Source organism: Miniopterus schreibersii (assembly GCF_964146895.1).
Source record: "Miniopterus schreibersii genome assembly, chromosome: 10".
NCBI classification, from domain to species: domain Eukaryota; kingdom Metazoa; phylum Chordata; class Mammalia; order Chiroptera; family Miniopteridae; genus Miniopterus; species Miniopterus schreibersii.
The window spans coordinates 43,001,056-43,022,011 of NC_138110.1; the positions used below are offsets into that span (position 1 = coordinate 43,001,056).

Consider the following 20,956-nt stretch of genomic DNA (forward strand, 5'->3'; position numbering starts at 1 on the left):
ATCCTATAGTCTTACGTGGCTCTGGTAAAGAAAGGAAACATAGGTTCCTTTTCTGAGCAATGTGGCTAACTCCAGGTCTGGACATCAGAGCTTACATACTAAACCTGAGAAGGCAAGAAGAGAATGGTAAATTCTCCATACCCTGATTTTAAATCTTCAGGAACGAACTATTCTAAGATTTGGTGGAAAATGTATTTTAAAGGAGGTAATCAGCAATCTTACAGAATTGAAATGCTATGGTATTAGAAAAAGTGTGAAGTGCACCGGACTTTTAGATTTAGAATTCTATTAGCAATCTCTAACACTCAGGTATTTAAAGTGTGCATATTAAATATATGCTATGAACCATTTGTGACATTTTTATAACTTAAAAATATAAGACTACTGTTTGGTTTCCATTGCTATTTAAGGCACCAATTGATATATCAAAATATTAGCTTTTAATTTATCATATAAGAAACACCAAAAATAACTCATAAATCTCAATCTGCCTATAATCACTATTACTACATTGTGATATGCTTATTACATTACAGCAGCCAAAGGTGCCTTCCTGTCCCCATACCTTATTCTTGGGTTTTTTTTGCTGCTCATTGGCACAGAAGGAGCTTATACATGTACCATGAAACCATATCCTTCCAACTACTGCTTATTGGGCTGTGAATAAATACCTGACTGAGGTGAAGCAATCAGATCCTCACAAGAAATGGAATCTGGTCCACAGAGATAGACTCACTTAGCTCTGGATAGCTGATATAGAAAGTCCATGTAAACTATTTTGGTGGCCACTGCTCTGGCCACATGCAAATTTGGAAGGAGCAGGTCTGAAGTAGAAAGATAGTGATGATGTATATTCACAGAAAAAAACAAAAGAGAAGAGGCCATAAGGCCCACAGATACTATCAGCTAAAGGGAGGAACGGCTACCTGCAGGCCAGGCTGAACTCCCATGGCATACCTACATAAAATAGTCCTCCTATGCCACCCAGTAAGTCCCCTTTATCTAAGCTAGCTAGACAGGGATCCTGTTCCTTATAACAAAATTATCCTATGACCTCTAATCTCTTTGCTTATATGTAAAGGGCTGTCAATGACTGTTTTATATGAACACTTGAGAGGTATATGTGAGGAGCTTATTGTCAATTATGACTAATAAAGAGTGCCATCAACACTCCAAACCAAAAAAAATAAATATGTAAGTAAAGTGATAATCTTCCTATCAACATCAAGGAGCATTATTGCCAGCACCAAATACTTGAGTCAATTTGCTACTCTGTTTTGCTACTGGAGCCATCTTTGTTTGTTTGTTTGTTTGTTTGTTTTTTAATCCTCATAAAATATTGTGAGGATAGTTTTTTCCACTGCTTTTCAGAGACAGTGGAAGGAAGAGAGAAAGAGAGAGAGAAAAACATCAAAGTGAGAGAGGCACATCAATTGGCTGCCTCCCGCATGTGCCCTGACCAGGGCTGGGGATGGAGCCTGCAACTGAGGTACATGCCCTGGGCTGGAATCAAACCCAGGTCCCGGCAGTCTGAGGGCTGGTGCTCTGACCACTGAGCAAACTGGCCAGGGCTGGTTATGCTTTCAGAGCTAAACTGAAAATCTATTTAGATGCTGCATTTCACAGCATTCTTTTCATAATATCCTTTGCCACCAGTCCTCTTTTCCCCCCCTATTGTCTCAACATTTTCCTTTACTTCTGGGTATGTTTATAAATTATTAGTGGTATCTGAAAGACTACCATATTTTAAGAGTTGAAAACTGTGAAATAAAACAATGTTTTTATCTGTCTGCTGAATTTTTTAATATAATATTGAACAGAGATCTAATCTTAACACTAAAAAATTCCCATCAGTCTGAATTCATAGAACTTTGAATATTTTGTGAAACTTTATATTTATTTTCCATTGTTAAGGTGATCCCTTTTTAAATTCTGATCATCAGTAATTTCTTGAAAAAAGTTATATTTTTATTCTATAAAGGATTTAAAAGTTTGATCTGGTGCACTTTTACTAGCCATAAAGGTAATAATTTTTTGTTAGTTTCACTTATTAATATATCTCCAGTATCCAGAAAAGTGCTGACCAGGTGGTGATTTAAGGCCACTCACTTTCTTGGACTCTTGAGATTTGGTTTATGTTTCCTGAGAATAAAAATACAAAAACAAAAACAAAAAAGTCTTCACTCATTTCTTGTGTGAATTAAATGAGATAATGTTTGTGAAAGTGTGATTTTAAACTTCAAGGCTCTATAAAAATGGCATATACTGGTGGTATAACATGGAAACTTTTGTTATAAGAGTTTTAAGAGTATACATGTAAAAGTTTTAAAATCTTTTAATTTAAAGAATTCCAAAGTTAGGCATTTTCAGTGGACTTGACATCCTACTCACTATAATTTATTATGTCAAAACATGCTCCCTTTCACTTAGCCAGCAATCATTTGTGCTTCTTTCACTGACAGAACATGTACATTCAGAGTAAATGACAAACATTGACATTCAATATTTTATTTTTGTTAAATATTAAATCCATGTTAGATTGTTGAGTCTTGAAGATTTAGCTTCTTGTCATTGTTGTCAAGAAATTTTAAGCAAGGGATTATAGACTATAATTTCAGTGGAGTCAATTAAAATTATCTATATCCTATAATATAAATTGAAAACTGGAATGAGCTCATTATTACACATGATCAGGAAAGATAATTTATAAAGGTATCAGTTTGCATGTCTGAACTGTATTTCTTGACATCAGCAAATAGTTTTCAGGTTTAGATAAAAACTTGGTCCTGATTTAATAAGGTAAATGACTTAGTAATTTATAGGGGTAGAGTCAAAATTCAGTTTTCTCTGAATCCAAAGTCAAGGCTCTTTAACACTTAACTAACTGTACCTTATATTATAAAAGAAATCAGTAATGTGTAGTGTTTTAAAAGACTATTTTGTCCCCATCAGTTGGACTTCTGACTCCCGTTTGGATTCTAATGGTAGGCATAAGATTTTTTGGATTTCTTATTTCTATTTTGGAACTATAAAAGATTATGTGAAAGAACACAAATAGAAAAATGCATTAAGTGTTTAGATAAACTATGTCAAAGATTTTACATTTCAAAAACAGGAAAAAAAATACTTTATACCACAAAAACAAAATGGTTTTAAAATTTCCCTTTTTTTCCAATAAAAAGTTTCTAACTTTTATATACCATTGCATAAGTACTTTTATTTATCCAGGTACTGTATGTGGCAGATAAAAAAATTATAAAATTTGTTCAAATGTCTAATGTTACCTCATTACCCACTCTGAATGACCTGAAGGTATACTTATTTGTAAAAGCTTCAGTGAAATCATTATACTGTTCTTGTAAAAAATATGGGTTAGGCCCAGATTACATAAAAAAGTAAACTGGCTCTACTGAAGGTTTACTTCATTGGTTAATTCTACATATGTCATAAATCTTTAGGTGCATATTGAAATATCTGATATACTCCTATTCCTGCTTACTCATACAATGAACTTATTTAAAAACATTTTAGAAATAAACCAAAAAATGGAAAAAATCAAAGAGAGAAAGATCTAAAAAGAAGTTTTGATTTTATTATTACAATAATTAATAGAAAACATTATCAATAACCCTGGTGCAAAGCTTTGTATGGTCAATATCAGGTCTTAATATGAGAAATAGGGCCAAAATTATCAGTTTCCCAAAATTCACTGGTTATTTCAAAGCCAGTACTGTACTGCTACTATGAATATAATCTGAATCAGAGTCAGGCATTAATATTGAATTATGGAACCAAATTCTAAGCATTCAGAACCACCGATATAGGACTGAGTACAAAATTAAAAAGATTAGACAAAGTAGGTAGCAGAGAGTGATGTTATCCTGATTACCTAGTATTTATTTTATAACTTTATAGACTCAATAGGTGGGGTCAACATTTTTAAAGGTGAAAAATTAAGGGTGAAACAGCCAAACTTTGATACTAAGAATCATCAAAATGTGAAGCAATTTAAAATTCCAGTTATATAATGTCCTCTGGAAAGAATCAAGTTTAGGGAGTTTTAAAAGCAGTTGTCCTTGGAGATAATTTAGTAAAATCATGAAATTATATTTGTGTTTAAACTAAAGATACTGTACTTTGAGAGTATAAAATAATTATGATGAGCATGGTTTTCAAAAGTTAAAGTGACCTAAGATTTTGCACATATTACTATTCTATTTTTAAAAATTCTGTAGAACATCCTGCTTCAAGTTCTACAAATTAAAGACTGATAGCATCAGCAATCAAACCAGAGGTAGGTAAGAATCTGTTTAAGAAGAATATTTACAATAAGAGTAGTAATATTAGTAATAGCTCACATGTATTGGGCACTTCTGTGTCATGCACTGCATCTTATATTATTCAATTTTTACCAAAAATCTCATAGATGGCTATCCTATTTTTCCCACTTCAAAGATGAGAAAATTTTGAAAAGTCACATAATTTACCCAATATTAAGATGCTGCAAAATGGCAGGTCTGAGGTCATAAAATTTAAAATATCAATGCCCTCCAGAAATTAATACATGCCAGATTTGAAAATATAAAATTTAATCTTGAAAAACATAGTAATATCTTCTCAACTATAATTGGCTAGGTGAGAATAAGGAAAATTCAACATAGCAAGAGAGTTGATAGAGGAAAAATTAAAGCCCTCATAGAGAAAACTGTACTAAAGTCAAAGACTGGCGAAGTTACAACAGCCCTTAAAAATGTCTGTACAATCATTTAACATAATACCAACCATTTATTGAACACTTAGTGATTGTGTCCCAAGTCCAATACTAAGCACTCTTTGTAAATTAGCTCATTTAATTTTCACAACTACCCCAGAAGTCATGACCAAAATGTGGCGGAGTAAGGGTTCAAGCTAGAGAAACTGATTTGTTCTCAAAGCCCATGTTCTCAGCCATCCTGCTGTAACCAGGGGCATTCATGGACCTTCAACTTTCCTGTTTCCATTTACCAGGCTAGGCACACTAGAAACTTTTAGGATATCCCTTCCTTACATTGTGTATAAAATACTTGAAAAGTAGGCAAATATGCATTCCAAGAGGTCTAGTTCATATTTATTTCTAAGAGACACTGACTCATCTCAAATCTCACGTATTTGAGATGCAGAACAACTTGTATGCTTGAGGAAGTCGCCTTTGCTAATCCTTTCCATCTCCCCCATGTTTTCCCTGCAGTAACTACTACTTTTCTTCCATCTCATTCACTGTTACTGTCTTTCCCCAGTCCCAAGTCTCTGTTTTGTTAATTAACCTTGACTGAAGTGACTGGCAATTTAATATGTCAACAGAAAATGTTGACATTGAGGAAAAGATATGCAGAAGTAAGATTGTATGCACTAGAACGACAGGTAAGGAAAGCTCACAGTTAGGGAAAGATTTGCATAAACATCATCATCACCAATTTCAAGGAAATAGCCTTCCCATTTTACAGTTATTGATTTTATAGCTGTAGAAACAACATAGACTATAGTAATTACAGGTTTCATAAAACTGTTTGCAGTTATATTTTAAAAGAAGAATGTTTGTCATTAAGTTCCCCTTGCACTAAATGTGAACTCCCTATACTATACATAAGTAATAAAAATAAAAATATCTTTAAATACACCAGCATATGCTTAACTCATGGTAAACATATTAATCAACGTACCTTTTTCTGGCAACCAATTTTCTCTCCACCATGTGTCTACTTAGTTAATATAACTTTCCAATTTATAACAAGACAGAAATATTTCAAACAGCAGGATATCAAATATTACCCCCAAAACAGTAAATGTATTTTTAAACTCTTACCCAGTCTCAGTGAGTCAAGTGTAATCAGCTCTGCAAAAACTCCGTTAATCTGGAATTATATCTGGGTAAATTGGATGTCTGCTGATTCTTTCAAGAAAGTGTCCCAGGAAAAGGTGTGAGTTGTAATCACAGAAGGCTCTCCAGAGCACCATTCGCATGTGCTGAAATACAGAAAGGACAAAAAAGCTTTGAATGAAAATCTGTTAACAGAGCTTCCTCATTACCTTTCATTAGTATCTATACATGCTAAACTACACAAATAGCACCTTACTCTTCTCCTTGAACTCATAATTCAGAGGCAGCCTAGTCAAGTCATCAAGAGCGTAGGCTCTTGGTCAGATCACCAAGCTTAATGTCATTGCTCAGCCATGCTTGTTATGGAATGAATTGTGTCCCCCTGTTCATATGTTAAAACTCCAATCCCCAATATTTAGGTAATTAGAAATGGGGCCTTTGGGAGGTAATTAGGTTTAGATGAAGTCATGGGTGAAGCAATCGTGATGGGATCAGTGCCCTTATAAGAAGAGGAGAGAACAGAGATTGCCCTCAGGACCCACCAGGAAGGAACCTATCTGCAAGCCAGGGAGAGGGCCCTCACCAAGAACTAAATATGCTGGCACCTTGATCTTGGACTTACCAACCTCCAGAACTGTGGAAAATAAATATCTTGGTTTTTAAGTCACCCATACTATGGCATTTTGTTAGAGAAGCCAGAGCTAAGACAATGCTTTTCAATATAACTATTTAAACCATGTAAATACATTAATGCACTGTGTGAAGCTAAGGAGAAATAAGCTTTTCTTCCAAACTGGTAGTTTGTGACACAGTACCTTTTGTCATGTATTAAATTCTTAAATATATTTATCATATGTCCATTCTTGAATATATTTGTTGTATTTCAAATTTCAAGTTACTATTTTGTTCTAATATTTTATTTATTCTTTTGCTACTGTAACACTCTTAATTATTGCTGATTTAAATTACATTAAATATCTAATAGGATATTTAACTTATAGATTATTCCTACTGTTTAAAAAATGTATTTGCATCATTATGCTTACACATTTATTTTTCTGAATTTCATAATATTTTTGTCAATTTCCCAAACTATCCCAAAGAAGTTTGATTGGAAAGTATATCAAACATGGATTTGGGAAGAAGATACATCATTATAAAATTTGTTATTCGTTTCCAAGAACACAATATGTCTATTCAACTTCTTGGGTCTATTTTATATCTCTTAATAAAAATGTTAGTTTTTTTCATAAGGTATATTCCTCTTTAAAATTATACCAATGAATTATAAAAATTCTTTTTAATGAGATTTCATTTTTCCATTATAGTTCATTATTTCTATTTCTTTTCCCTCCTTCCTTCCCTACTCATTCTCTCCCTTCCTTCTTCCCTCCCTCCCTCTTTTTTCTTTTTCTCTTTATGTAAATTTAATTGTAGTATAACATACATCCAAAAAATTCACAATCCTAAATGCTCATTATACTGAATATTTTAAATTAAACATACCCTTGAAACCAGTACCCAGACCAAGAAACAGAACATTACTAATTATGCCCTTTCCATTCTCCACTCTCCACCCACTACAGTAAACAGTATTGTCACAACACCATAGATTAGTTTTGCCTATTTATATTTATATAAATGGACTCATACAGCATACAGTTTGAGCATGTTTAGGTCTGTCCTGTGATATTGTGATTTATGTTAAAAAAGAGACAACAGCCCCAAATGGAGTCACTTGGTGAAGCCCAAGTCACCAAGCTGAGACCTGATGCCTGAAGGCCCTCCCAGGAGTGTAATCTGAACCAGTCAGCCGGGAATTTCCTGGTCAGCTAGTGAGGTCTTAGGCTAAAGGGAAGCGACCTTGCCTGAAATAATCTGCTCTTTGTTAGTCCTTCCTCCCTCCTGCCTATAAAAGTCAACCTATGAAACGTGAGCACTAGTTGCACAAGTACTGATTTCTACCAATAGAATATGAGATGGTCAGCATCTCTGTCAGCCGTTACACTACCCACAGGGCCCTGAACATGCCTAGTTATAAAAATATTGTTTTCCTAAATTCTGTAAGGTAACAGCCTGAAGGCAAAAAAAAAAAAAAGGTTCAATTATGATCAACATATTTTGTTAGGAAAATGCTGGGAAATATATATATACATTCAATTCTGAAAAGCAAAATAATAAAATAAATTAAATCTGGCAGTTAGATTATGTTCTAATTATATAGAAAATGTATTTATCACCCTTCTGTTCAACACCATCACCAGGTAAATGAGATATTATTGTGCGTACACGTAATGTCACTTACAGATCCAGGGGGGAAAATGAAGATCTGCAGTTGGACCATTTGGATAATCATATTTTCCCTAGGACTTAAATAAAGTTTCTTAGCATTCACATTACTTTGTCCATTATACAGAAGTCCTCTTTTGATTTTTGTTCTACTGTATTCATAGAATAAATAAAGCTTCTCAGTTCGTCTGAATTTAACACTTCCTACTGCCATCACCAATGTTTCCATTTGTAGGCTGGATCTAATTACTGAAGTGTTAGAACCCAGGTAGCACCGTGTAATTATCTTACTAATTAATGCTCTCCAGGAGACTCTGGAATTAATATAGGCCACTCTGCAGAAATAATGACCTCTGAAATCGCAGCCCTAACACACTGAAGTGAGCACACTCAAATATGATCCATTTCTTTAGGAGTTTAGCAAAAGATGGAGGCGATAACCAAAATAACCTGCAGAAAAGAGTAAAGACTGTATCGGCTCAGCTGTAAGGAGACGCAGCCTTAGCAGACAGTCACCGGTTCTGTCTTTAGGAGTCTTTCCAATAGTGATGTGAACACCACAGGAAGGAGTATGAAAGACGGATTACATAATCCTTTCTTCAACCAATTGTTAGCTTGTTTGCTGTAAATTTAAACACTGCCACAGGCTTCTAATGGTTGGCAACTCACACTGTGGAAAATGTCACTGGGCTTTGCTAGCCTACTAGCTGTGCTCCACAGAGCAGAAAATTAAGCCTGGCATATTTGGGGAGGAGTTTTCTGATTTGTGGGAATTTATAAAAATAGCCGTACTTATTTATTTCAGGGTCACATTTGAAAGTTCTTAGGAGCTCTGGAATAAATTATTTTATTTTATTATGCTTGCTAAAATCTTAGATCATTCTGATTCAAAATCTAATGTTCTCTTAAATTTCTGTTTCTAACTTAAAAATATATACACACAGCACAATACAATAAGATATTTTTAAGTCTATAGCATTTGAAAATAAACAGAATAATCAATATCTAAACCATGTGTTTCTGCTTCAGTTTATTTGAATAAAGATAGGACTGAATAACTGATTATTTATCAAAATATGAAAGTTTCATCATGAATTACTTAGATCTGATGTATAATTAAATCATTAATTTAGGTCACATTTGCTTATACTGGGCTCAAATTTATTTTGTTTATTTTATAGATTTTTGTATGAACTATGCTACTATTTAAAACAAACATACTTCTTTAGTAAGGAGTTTGTTTTGGCATATTTGAAACATTTAAGTGTGTTTTTTCTCCCTTGTTACAAGCAATAAAAGAATCATATCTCACGGATTTGCCATGTCATACTTCCTTTACAAATGTGGAATAAATCTCTGAGGTACTCAAATGTGCCAAACAATAAAATCATCACTGAAGAAAAATATTCATAGTACTCTTTCTAGAAAAGTTTGCACAACTTTTGTAATAACATTAAGCCCCATATTTAATCACTCAGGGGCATTTGCCAACTTCATCAAAACAAGGATTCACCTCCCCATTTCTTGCCAGATTTCTTTCTTAACCAACATTGACTGTTCTCTCATGCAACCTAAAAGAGAAAAATTGTATCAGGCTTCTAGATTCTACCTGCAATATGACAAGCCCATTTTATTATACATGCCAAGAATTCCAGCCTTCACAGAAAAATCCTCCCAATTCTCTCCCTTTCCTCTGCACCTTACCCCTCCTGTTTGTGCAAAGTTAGTGCTTTCATCAACACCACATCCCCTCAGCCTTTTTAAAGTCTTATTGAACAAGCTAAAGGCATTTACTTAGTACATTTACTTGCTATGAGGGACACATATACATAGGACATGCAGCAGCTTTTCTTAAGCAAAGATAATGTCCTGTGATTCGTTTGTTTCATAAAGTAGCTGGATGACGGAAATTTCCATCATCTCTTAGGGGTCAAATAATCTCTCATCCACTTATCCACACCTGACATCTTGTCTTTTCCATAAGCTTTCCATCTGAATTAAGAAAAGCTAACATTCCCCTCCCCAACCACCACCACCCAGAATTCTGTACACACCCTTGCCTTCTGTCCTTAAAACATACCCTCATGAGCAGTATTTTATGGAAATGTGTTAGCTTTTATTCTTATTTGACTTAATGCTTCTTTATCAGTGATGCTCCGTATGTGACTCTCCGTTATTTTCTTATATGTGCCTGCAAATTCATAGAGAAGAGGGACTTGTGACTTTTTGAGAGCTCAGCATAATTAAATACTAATGTCCTCTGTGATTATGATGATTATCAACCTGGAATTATAGATGCTCCTTCACTCACTCTCGAAAAGTCTTCTGGGCAAAATTGCAAGTCAAAAGACCAGACATCAAGTACAGTGACCAAAGACAAGAAAGCAAGCATCAGGCTGGCATGTTCCAAATAACCTGAAGAGGCTACATCTGTTCAGTCTAGTTATCATAAGCAGCTTCAAGAGGGGGCCCCACACTGGGAAAAACCACCGCAGCACAGCCTCCTTAGGTCCCCAACAGGCCGCAGCCTCCTGAGATTGGCACTTGCAGCTCTCACTTTCTCTATCACAAGATTATTTCCTCTACATTATAAAAGGCTCTCTGCAGCTTTTGTGTTTTTTTGGTTATTTTTTATGATGAGCAAATTTGGCTTAGAGAAAATATTATTGTCAGACTAAGAATGCGAAGCATTAATGTCATAAAAATATGGAAATCCTGAACCTCTATAAGATATTTCAAATATATATAATACATACACAAATAATATAAATATTATATTAATAAATAAATATATTATTTGTATGTGAAATTTATTAATATAAAATTTATTTATATATAAATACATATTAATATATATATGTCACATATATATTCCCCAGCTGTTTTTCAAGTTTTTTCTGTCCTGTAGTTTACCGTTGGGCTCATCAGTATTTAACAAGCTTATATAAACTTATAGGCACTTTAAAGTTAAATATTCTCTGTCCCTCTGACAAACTGACAGATGAAAAAAATACAAGAAATCAAATTTATAATTCCAAGTTGTTGCTAACTGCCATCACATTTACCCTAGAGGCTGAGCAGTTTTAGTGTCCGGATATGTATGACTTGGATGAATAAGCTTTCAGGCTCAGGCATGAATAAACCATTCACTGGCCATTGCTCCCACTGGTGACAGGTATGGGGCTCTGTGAAAAGCACAAGCTCACTGCCCTTCATGCCATAGACCAAGCTGATCTCCACACCTCCATATCTACTAAGAACAACCTTCTTTTAAACAAACATCACATCTGTGTATGTGCAGCCACAGAAGCTGCTCAATATTGTAAAATATGAGCAGCCTAAGAAGAAGCTGGAGGTATAGGAAGGTTCCAACTTTTCTGCAATTAGACCCTTCTTTTAAAAAAATCTCCCTATATACACAACAGAATGGCTAAAATTTTAAAAAATGACAACGCAAAATTCTTGCCAGGATATGGATAATCCGAGTCACTCATACATTGCTCCTGGGAAGGTACAATTGTACAGCCACTGTGGAACACAGTTTGGCAGCATCGTATAAAACTAAACAGGCCCTTAAGAGAGAACCCAACAACTGCACTCTTGGGCATTTGTCCCAAAGAAATGAATACTATGTCCACATAAAAACCTGTATACAATTTTTCAAAGCAACTTTCATAATAGCCCCAAATTGGACACAATCCAGATGTCCCTCAGGTACATACATACCATGGAATACCATTCAGCAATTAAAAAGAGCTAACTATTTCATAAACTCACAGCTTGGATCAACCTTAAGAGAATTATGCAGAGTGCAGAAGTTAGTCCCCAAAGGTTATATGCTGTATGATTCCATTCATATAAATAACATTCTTGAAGTAACAAAATTATACAGGTAGAGCTGTGGTTGAGTGGCTCAGCTGGTTAGAGAATCTTCCAGTGCACCAAAAGGTTGTGGGTTCAATCCCTGGTCAAGGAGCATACGGGAGGCAACTGATCATTGTTTATCTCTCACATCAGTTTCCCTCTCTCTCTCCCCCCCCCCTTCCTTTGTCTCTAAAAGCCAATGACAACATATCCTCAAGTGAGGATTTGAAAAAATGATACAGGTAGAGAACACTATTTGTTGCCAGGGTTAGGGATGAGAAATGTGTAGTGTTATAGGGGTAATATGAAGGAGCCATATGCTGCAAACATACTGGCTTCATACTGGTGTTTACTAGTATCTTTGGCCTGGATTCTTGAAAAAGTTTTCTTTTTTTAAAAAATATATCTTTATTGATTTCAGAGAGAGGAAAGGAGAGGGAGTGAGAGATAGAAACATCAATGATGAGAGAGTCATTGATCAAGCCCACAACCCAGGGCATGTGCTGTGACCAGAAATTGAACCCTGATCGCCTGGATCCTAGGTCGACGCTCAACTGCTGAGCCACACCCGGCAGGGCGAAAAAGTTTTCTAACTCTACTTTGCCCTTGCTTCCTACAGTATAGGCCCAGTGCAGTGACCCAAATGATCCTTCTAAATCATAAGTTAGATGATGACATTCTTCTGCCCAAAAAGACCCTATACTTTCTGGACCTCATACCTTACTATTATCCCTTTTGTTTACTCTGGTCTAGGCCACTGGTCTCCTTGGCTTTTTTAAAAACATACAAAGTACATGCAGCAGAGCCTTTGTATTTGTAATTCCCCCAGCATGGGTAGTCAGTCAAAACAATGACTCTATGCCTTCCCAATTTGGATACTCAAATGTCACCTTTTAAGATGGATTCTTATTACTCTATCCCTTACTGGTCTCCATAGGAATCACAACCCATCATAAATAGTATATATGTATATCATATATATGATGAATTATATATATACACACACAAACACACCATTTATTCTTTATTATCTGTGGATTCCCATTAGAAAACAAACTTCACAGGATATGACATTTTATGTTTTTTTCCCTTCTGAATTGCCAGTGTTTAAATCATCCCTGGAACATATAACCATGGTACAAATGAATTATTTATTTAAGCAATTACACAAGTAATTCTCTACTTCTAAGTAAGATGAGAGTTGGAGTATTGGGGCAGCATGCACTCTAGGAATTCTGTGAGTCCTGAAAAACCACAGAGAAACCAGTTTACTCTATGAGTGATATGTCTGGCGAGAGCAGCAAATCTCACCTCATTCTTGCAAGGTCTGACCGTCCGATGGCCAAGTCCCTCACAGTCACAGTACCTCTTCACTGAACAAAAAACAGGGCCTACCTGCTTCCTTACTTCCAGGATTCCACAACCACAGGGCAGTAAGAAATATAGCTTGTTGGAGGCATTTAACTATGTTTCTAGATCCCAGATCATCTAAAACATGAACTCCAATGCTGCCAATACTTTAAGAGTTGGTAAATTATAAATATCTATATAAGTGCTTGCGCAGGACTGGAGCTTTTAATAACAGAAAATATAATCTATTCATTCACTCAGCAAATGTTTAAGAAGGGCCTACTAGAGTCAGGCACTGTTCTAGATATTCAGGATAAAGCAGAAGAAAAAAAAAACCCACAGCAATATCCCTATTGCATAAAGTTGATGCTCTAGAATTGGAGAGAAACAAACAATATACAGGCAAACAAATAAATTAACAATATAATTTTAGATGACTGGTTCTGTGCACACAATAAAATAGGATGATAAATGACTGAAGGATTTCCTTTAAATTGGGTGATTATGTTGTTTCTCTGAGGTGATATTTGAGCACAAATGTGAGTAATTAAAATGAACTAGATGCTCAATACCTAAGGGCAGAATGATTCTGGAAAATGGAAAAGACAGTCAAAATGCCCTCAGAGACAAGTGTGGCATGTTTGAGAAACAAGCAATGAAGCCAGGGTGTTTGCAGCATAGGCCGTGGCCGGAGAGTTAGAGAAGGTGAAGATAAGTAGGCACCCACCCAGGCCTAGTGACATCAAGTAAGGAGCTTGGGGGGTTTTCAGCTTTATTGAGGTATAACTGACAAATAAAACTTTACTTTTAAGGCATGCAATGTGGAGACATGATATATAAAGACACTGTGAAATGATGAATTACCACAATCAAGCTTATTAGCACATACGTCACCTCACATAGTTACCACTTTTGTGTGTGGTGATGAGAACACGTAAGATCTACTCTTTTAGCAACTTTCATATATACAATACAGTATTAACTATAGGCACCATGCGGTACATTAGAGTCCCAGAATTTATTCATCTTATTAGTGCAAGTTTGCACACTTTGACCAACATCTTTCCATCTACTTTGCTTCTACGAGTGCAAAGCTTTTAGATTCCAAATATAAGTGAGATCATACAGTATTTGTCCTTTTGTGTCTGGCTTGTTTCACTCAGCGTAATGTCTTCCCTGTTCATCCATGTTGTCACAATTAACAGGATTTTCTATATATATATATATATATATATATATATATATATATATATATATATATGTCTTTATTGATTTCAAAGAGAGGAAGGGAGAGGAGGAGAGAGAGAGAGAAACATGAATGATGAGTCATCGATCGGCTGCCTCCTACATACCTCCCACCAGGGATTGAGCCCACAACCCGGACATGTGCCCTGACCAAAATCAAACCACGATCTCCTGGATCCTAGGTTTATGCTCACTGAGCCATGCCTGGCTGGGCTTGAGTATTAATGTTTTGCACTCAACATAATTCTCTTCAGATTCATCTAAGCTGTTGTGCCTATTCGTATTTAGTTCCTTTTTATTGTAGCTATCTTGCAACAAGATTTCTAACTATTTGTTACTGGAATTAAATTAATATTAACCTGAAGTAGACTGTGGTAAATCAAGATGCATGTTGTAATTCCTAGAGTAAACACTGAGAAAAATAATATAAAAATGTAGTAAGGAAACCAACAAAGGAATGAATATGTCACACTAGAAAATATCCACTTAATACCCTGAAGGTCAGCATAAGAGAAAAAGAGCAACAGAAAATACAGGCGACAGAGAGAAAAAGAAAAGCAAGAGATATACATCCAATCATATCAATAATTATATTTAATGTCACTGAATTACATACTGTGATGAAAAGATAAAGTGTGTCAAGCTAGAATTAAAAAGAAACACAAACAAAATTGAACTATATGCTGTCTAGTAGAGAAAGAACTTTAGATTCAAAGCACAAATAGAAAGAAAGTAAAAGGATGGCAATAAATGTAACATGCACATAGTCACCATAAAAGAGCTGGAGTGGCTATACTAGTATCGGACCAAGTAGATTTTAAGACAAAAACTTTTACTAGACATAAAGAGGGATATTTCATAAGGATAAAAGAGACAATTCAAAGGCATATAAACAATTACAAATGTATACACACCTAATGACAAAGCTTCAAAGTACACAAACAAAAATCTGATAGAATCAAAATGAGAAACCAATAATTTGACAGTAATAGTTGGAAACCACAATGGCCCATTCCAAACAATTGCCAGAACAACTGGACAGAAAAATCAAGCTATTGAAGACTTCAGCCACACTATCAACTAACTTGAAGTAACTGGCACTTAGAGAATGCTTCCCCTAACAACAGCAACACACACATACATAATTTTCAAGTTCCATGGAACATATTCCAAAGTAGACTATATGCTAAAATAATATCGATACCTTAAAATAATAATTATTATATAGTGTGTTCTATGATCACAAAAGAGAGAAATCAGCAACAGAAAGAAATTTGAGATATCCACAAATATTTGTAAGTTAAACAAAATACTTCTAAGTAACCCGTGGGTCAAAAAAAATAAAAGGAAAATTAGATAATATTTTGAGCTGAATGAAAACCAATGTATAACATATCAAAGTTTACGGCACGCAGGTAAATGAGGGCCAAGAACGAAATTTATACCATTGTTCACCGGCATTAAAAACCTAGGCACAGAATAGCAATCTAAACCCAAAGGGAGCAAGGTCCCATCATTATGAAAAACTCAGAAAAGGTAAATCTATAAAGACAGAAAGCAGATTAGTGGTTGCCTGGGGCTTGGAACTGGGAACAAGAATTGACTGCAAACAGCCTGAAGAGGTTTTCTAGAGGTGACGGAAAATGTCCTAAAACTGGATTGGAATGGTGATTGCATAACTCTATAAATGTACTTTAAATCATTAAATTATACAGCTAAAATGAATGAATATAACTGTGTATAACCGATATCTCAATAAAGCTATTAAAACACAAATAACATGACTGGCAGTGAAAAAATATGCATATGTGTATGTGTAACTTCCACAAATGAATGAAATTCCATATTATTAAATTGAGCTAAGCACAGGGCTAAGCACAGATTTTAAAATAAAATAAAATTATTTAATCTTGCTCTTTATAATTTCATAGTCAATAAAATTCTCTAGTTTATCCATTAAAAATGAAATAGTTAAATAACTATTTGGCTGCTGTTTTAGTTTTTGAAATTGAAATTTATATTTAAGATTAAGTAAAAAGCTTTATCTCTATTCCAACAATAATGTGGGTAGCTTGGCAATTAGTCATATACTGTTTAATCACATCAGTATATATATCTTGTCTCTCTTCTTTAGCAAGATACTATAATTTTTCAAGTGAAATTACATTAGGTGTGAAACAAATAATGATAATTTGGGGCAAAGACCTATAAATATATAGATATTGTCAAAATGATTCAAATAGATATTCATCTGATATAGTTAAGACAACATTTGGCAATAAAACTCCTCTAGATTTAGATTCCATTGACCAAAGCTCCAAAATAAAATGAATTTATATCAGACTGAAACCTTGAAAACAGTCTATATGGGTCCTAAATACTCAATAATCTTTTAAGATGTTTTTAGTTGTAAATAAATCTCTTTAAATCAAACTATCAAAAGGGGAAAAAAAAAGTGTATGCCATTTTAAGGGAGATTGGGGAGTGCATTTTTCTTGGAAAATTAGGTGTCTGAAGAAAAAAATCTGAATCCCTTTAGCGTAAGTCTGTTCATACCTAAATCTGATGGAGAAGAGCTGAAAAGAGGAAGTCATGCATTCTCAATGTGAGGATTCTTTCTTGCAGAAAGTGAAAAATCTTAGTATCATGGTTTGTGTTCCAAGGGCCAGAGTACATAAAGAGAACACAGTATATTCATGGTATTAAAGTTTCACGCAGGAGCAAATAGAAAACAAATTGTCCCTATAGAATTGTTAGTGGGGCAATGATGACAAGCTGAAAAACACTTTTTTGGTAGATGATCCTCTAGAGATAATTTCAAAATAATTTATTTAGCTCTCCCCTCCACTCCTTATTTTAAAAAATTCTCAGTATAGGTAAGAACCTGTCAGTTACCCTTACAAAAGTGAACTCTTTCTATCTCATAATAGGAGAAAATATTAAGAATACCAAAACACTTTCCATGCATATTTCTAGAGGCTATATCTGAAAAGTCAATAGTGTTTCTGATCTTTTATGCCATAAATCAAACACAATTATAAACAGCAAAGTAATTTCATGGAAAAATTGATTTTTGCTCTTTACTTTCATAAGTAAAGTCTATGTAATAATTTAGCATACTGCTTCTGTCATCAGTGTTTGTATCCTGCAGCTGCTGAACAAGAACAGAGAGAACTGAGCTAATCTAGTACACTGGCATTTTCTTTGCTGACCTAAATTAAAAGGACTTATTTCAAGTCCATCAGGCAAACTAATTTTAAACACCAATTATGCCTAAAATATAGTTAGTTTTTCAGAAATAGCAATGCAGATACATTAGAAGAACTGGCATAGTATAATTACAGAAAAATTAGTTGGCACATTGCTTTGAGAACTATTTAAAAATTAAACTGGGGTGAAAGGGATCAATGGGGGGAAAGAGGACATCTGTAATACTTTCAACAACAAAGATAAATTTTTAAAAAATGATAAATTTTTTAAAAATTCACATTTCTCTATTGGTAGATAGAGGAAGGAAAGAGAGAAGGAGGGCAGTAAGGGAGAAGGGAGGAAGAGAGAAAGGGGAGGAAGGGAGGAAGGAGAGAGAGAGAGGAAAGATGAGGAGCTGGTGGTATTTCCTCCATTCCCTCTATTTCTCTACTGCAAACACTGATGAAGCAGTGACTGTGGAATAAAGTAGGTTAGAGACTACTACAAAGATTTAAACCATATAGATGACCAGATCCTACACTGCACCAGAAATATGTAGCTATTTTTCCAAGGGAAGGAAATAGGTTCAAATAAAGGAAGACAGATCTCCAAGGTCACAAAATCATATGATGGGAGAGCCAGAAACAAAACTGCCTCTTCCCTGTATCTAAGATGTACTCTTCAGTTGGAATAACTCATATATACACACACACACACATATATATATGCAAATATGAATGTACGTATATGTGTGTATGCATGTGGGCATATGTGTGTTTATGCTTTGCAGAAAAGTCAAATAATGTTTGTTCTTCTGCCTTGTCTCTAGCTGACAAGAATTCCCATCTTAACTTCTGATTCTAAAATTACCATCAAGTATTGGAATCATTAACCAATTCCTTAGTTACCCACAACTTTTATTTCTTTTCTAATTCAAATAATTTAATAGTATCTGTTTGCCTTAGAATTACAATATCCATCTAAGGACCCTCCTATTCTTTCTGTGGTCAAGTTAAAATACCTACTGAACAGCCAAGCACAATGTGAGGAACAGAAACAAAACTTTTACCTCAGCCCCATAGTGAGTGCTTGACAGAGTCAGGCCCAGGCTTTTGCAGAATAAAAAAGACTGGAATATTGGCCAGAATAAAAGGGAATAGGGGTGTGGGGATGGGGTTGGGGATTTGGCAAATGGGATTAAGAAAAAATTCTCAGAAGAAACAAAATCTGGTATAACTTGCCTTAATGAAAAAAAGGAGCCCTAGACAGTTTTGTTCAGTGGTTAGAGCGCTGGCCTGCAGACTGAAGGGTCCCATGTTCGATTCCAGCCCAGGGCAAGTACTTCAGTTGCAGGCTCGATCCCCGCCCCAATTGGGGCACGAGCGGCAGGCAACTAATTGATGCGTCTCTCACACTGATGTTTCTCTCCCTCTCTCTCCCTCTCTCCCCCTACCTTCCACTCTCTGAAAAGCAATGGAAAAAATATCCTCGGGTGAGAATTTTTTTAAAAAAAAAGAGGGGGAAAAAAGGGAGAATGTTGTTCTAGGTGATGGACTAAAGCCAGCCAGTGAAATGCACAGAGAAGACCAGGCAGCTGGTCCAGCTGGAGCAGGCATGAAAAGGAGAGTGATATGGTTATGAATGTGTTGTTTTAACAGTTATTTTTATAGGAGTGGATGCAGGGAGCATGAGTAAAGGCCTAGAAGCAAATTTGGAGGCCAACACTCTAGTCCAGATTAGAAATAACTTAAGTCTTAGGACAAAGGTGGTTAAGACTACAGGGAGGAATGGGTTTGAAAATAGCAGGATCCACTGAATGTTTAGAATGTGGGGGAGGAAGAAGAGGGATCGAAGAATGACCCAAAAGCAGGAGGGAGGCAACAGCGTCATGAAGCCCCTGTGGAATATTCAAGGGGAGATGTTCACTCATCTTCTGCATATGGAGGTCTGGAGCTCAAGAAAGAAGTCAGGGTGGAAACAGAGATTTGAGAATCAACAGTACACAGTAGTTAAAACTATAATAATTAATGAGGTCGCTCAGGCAAAGCACCATTTTTTGTAAATGGAATTACTTCTCATTGAGTCTTCCTCTTGTTTTCAATACATTTTTAGCCATACCACCTACCTAATCTTGCTTTAGGATGTAATGGCACCAACAACTAATTCCAGTCTCGTGTCTCCAGAGAGAAAAATGAAGCAGAGCTTGGACTCTGGTCTCCCCTAGAGGAAGGTGGGTGGCAGAGTTGCTGGTGATCTTAAGGAAGGAAGGCAAAAAGGTGGCTCTAAATACATGCTTTTTATTTCCTATCCCCATTCTGTGCTTTTCTGTTCCCTAATTTCTGCTGTGTGTGTATATATTACACATGTGCGTTTTTTATGTTTTGCAAAAATAAGACATGCTTGTGATATCCACATGAAACAATACAAAAAATAAAGAAAACACTAAAAATCTTCCCCTCCATCTTCCATCTGCGGTGATCAACTAATTCTACTTAATAACATATTATTCCCCAGTAGTCAGCCTAGCGCACTTTTTAGCCAAAAATAACATAACAAAAGCAATCCAGTGTGTGAATGCACATACACACACAATCATTCTCAACAAAAATGAAACAAAGACTCAGGAAACTGCAGAGGTGGCATGAACAATAGTGAAGAGCAGCCGTTCCAGTCACTCATTCAAAATTCATTATTGTGTTAGATTCATTGCTAGGTAGCAGAGATACAAGTGTGGATAGAGACTGTCAATATTTTCAAGGAGTTTATAATCTGACAAGGAAAACTGACAAGTAATTAGGCAATTGCAATACACTTTGTTAAGTACAATGTATACAGGTAAGTGCAGGGCTGGGGGAGAGAGAGAAGTGTAAGAAAACTCCACGACCTCTACTGTGCAAAAGCATGGCACTAAGAAATCCTATGTTTAAGCATCTTGGTTTTAAAACTTGCATTCTGTTCATTTACCCATATAATGTTTTTTAGGGCAGATCACACGGCATCCGTTTGTGATTTAAACAGACAACCCTCTTCACCCAGAGTCTTAGGTGACTCAAACCCTATCTCCCTTCAAATGTCATTATGCTCTCCTGCTCTCTTTCATCACAGCTCTAAGCTTTTTTAATCACCCTTATAACTTCTAGTTTTAATTACTGAGTCTTTAAT

At 35.4% G+C, this 20,956-nt stretch overlaps 1 protein-coding gene across 3 annotated transcripts in view; it reads right to left on the reverse strand.

The window, feature by feature from the left end:
- Positions 1–20,956, reverse strand: part of DLGAP1 (DLG associated protein 1) — a gene marked incomplete at its 5' end in the record, with an annotated part of 591,758 nt that overhangs the window by 503,145 nt on the left and 67,657 nt on the right. For all 3 annotated transcript variants that reach the window (XM_081149669.1, XM_081149663.1, XM_081149670.1), the window contains one exon: positions 5,843–6,003. The remainder of the gene's footprint in view (positions 1–5,842; positions 6,004–20,956) is intronic.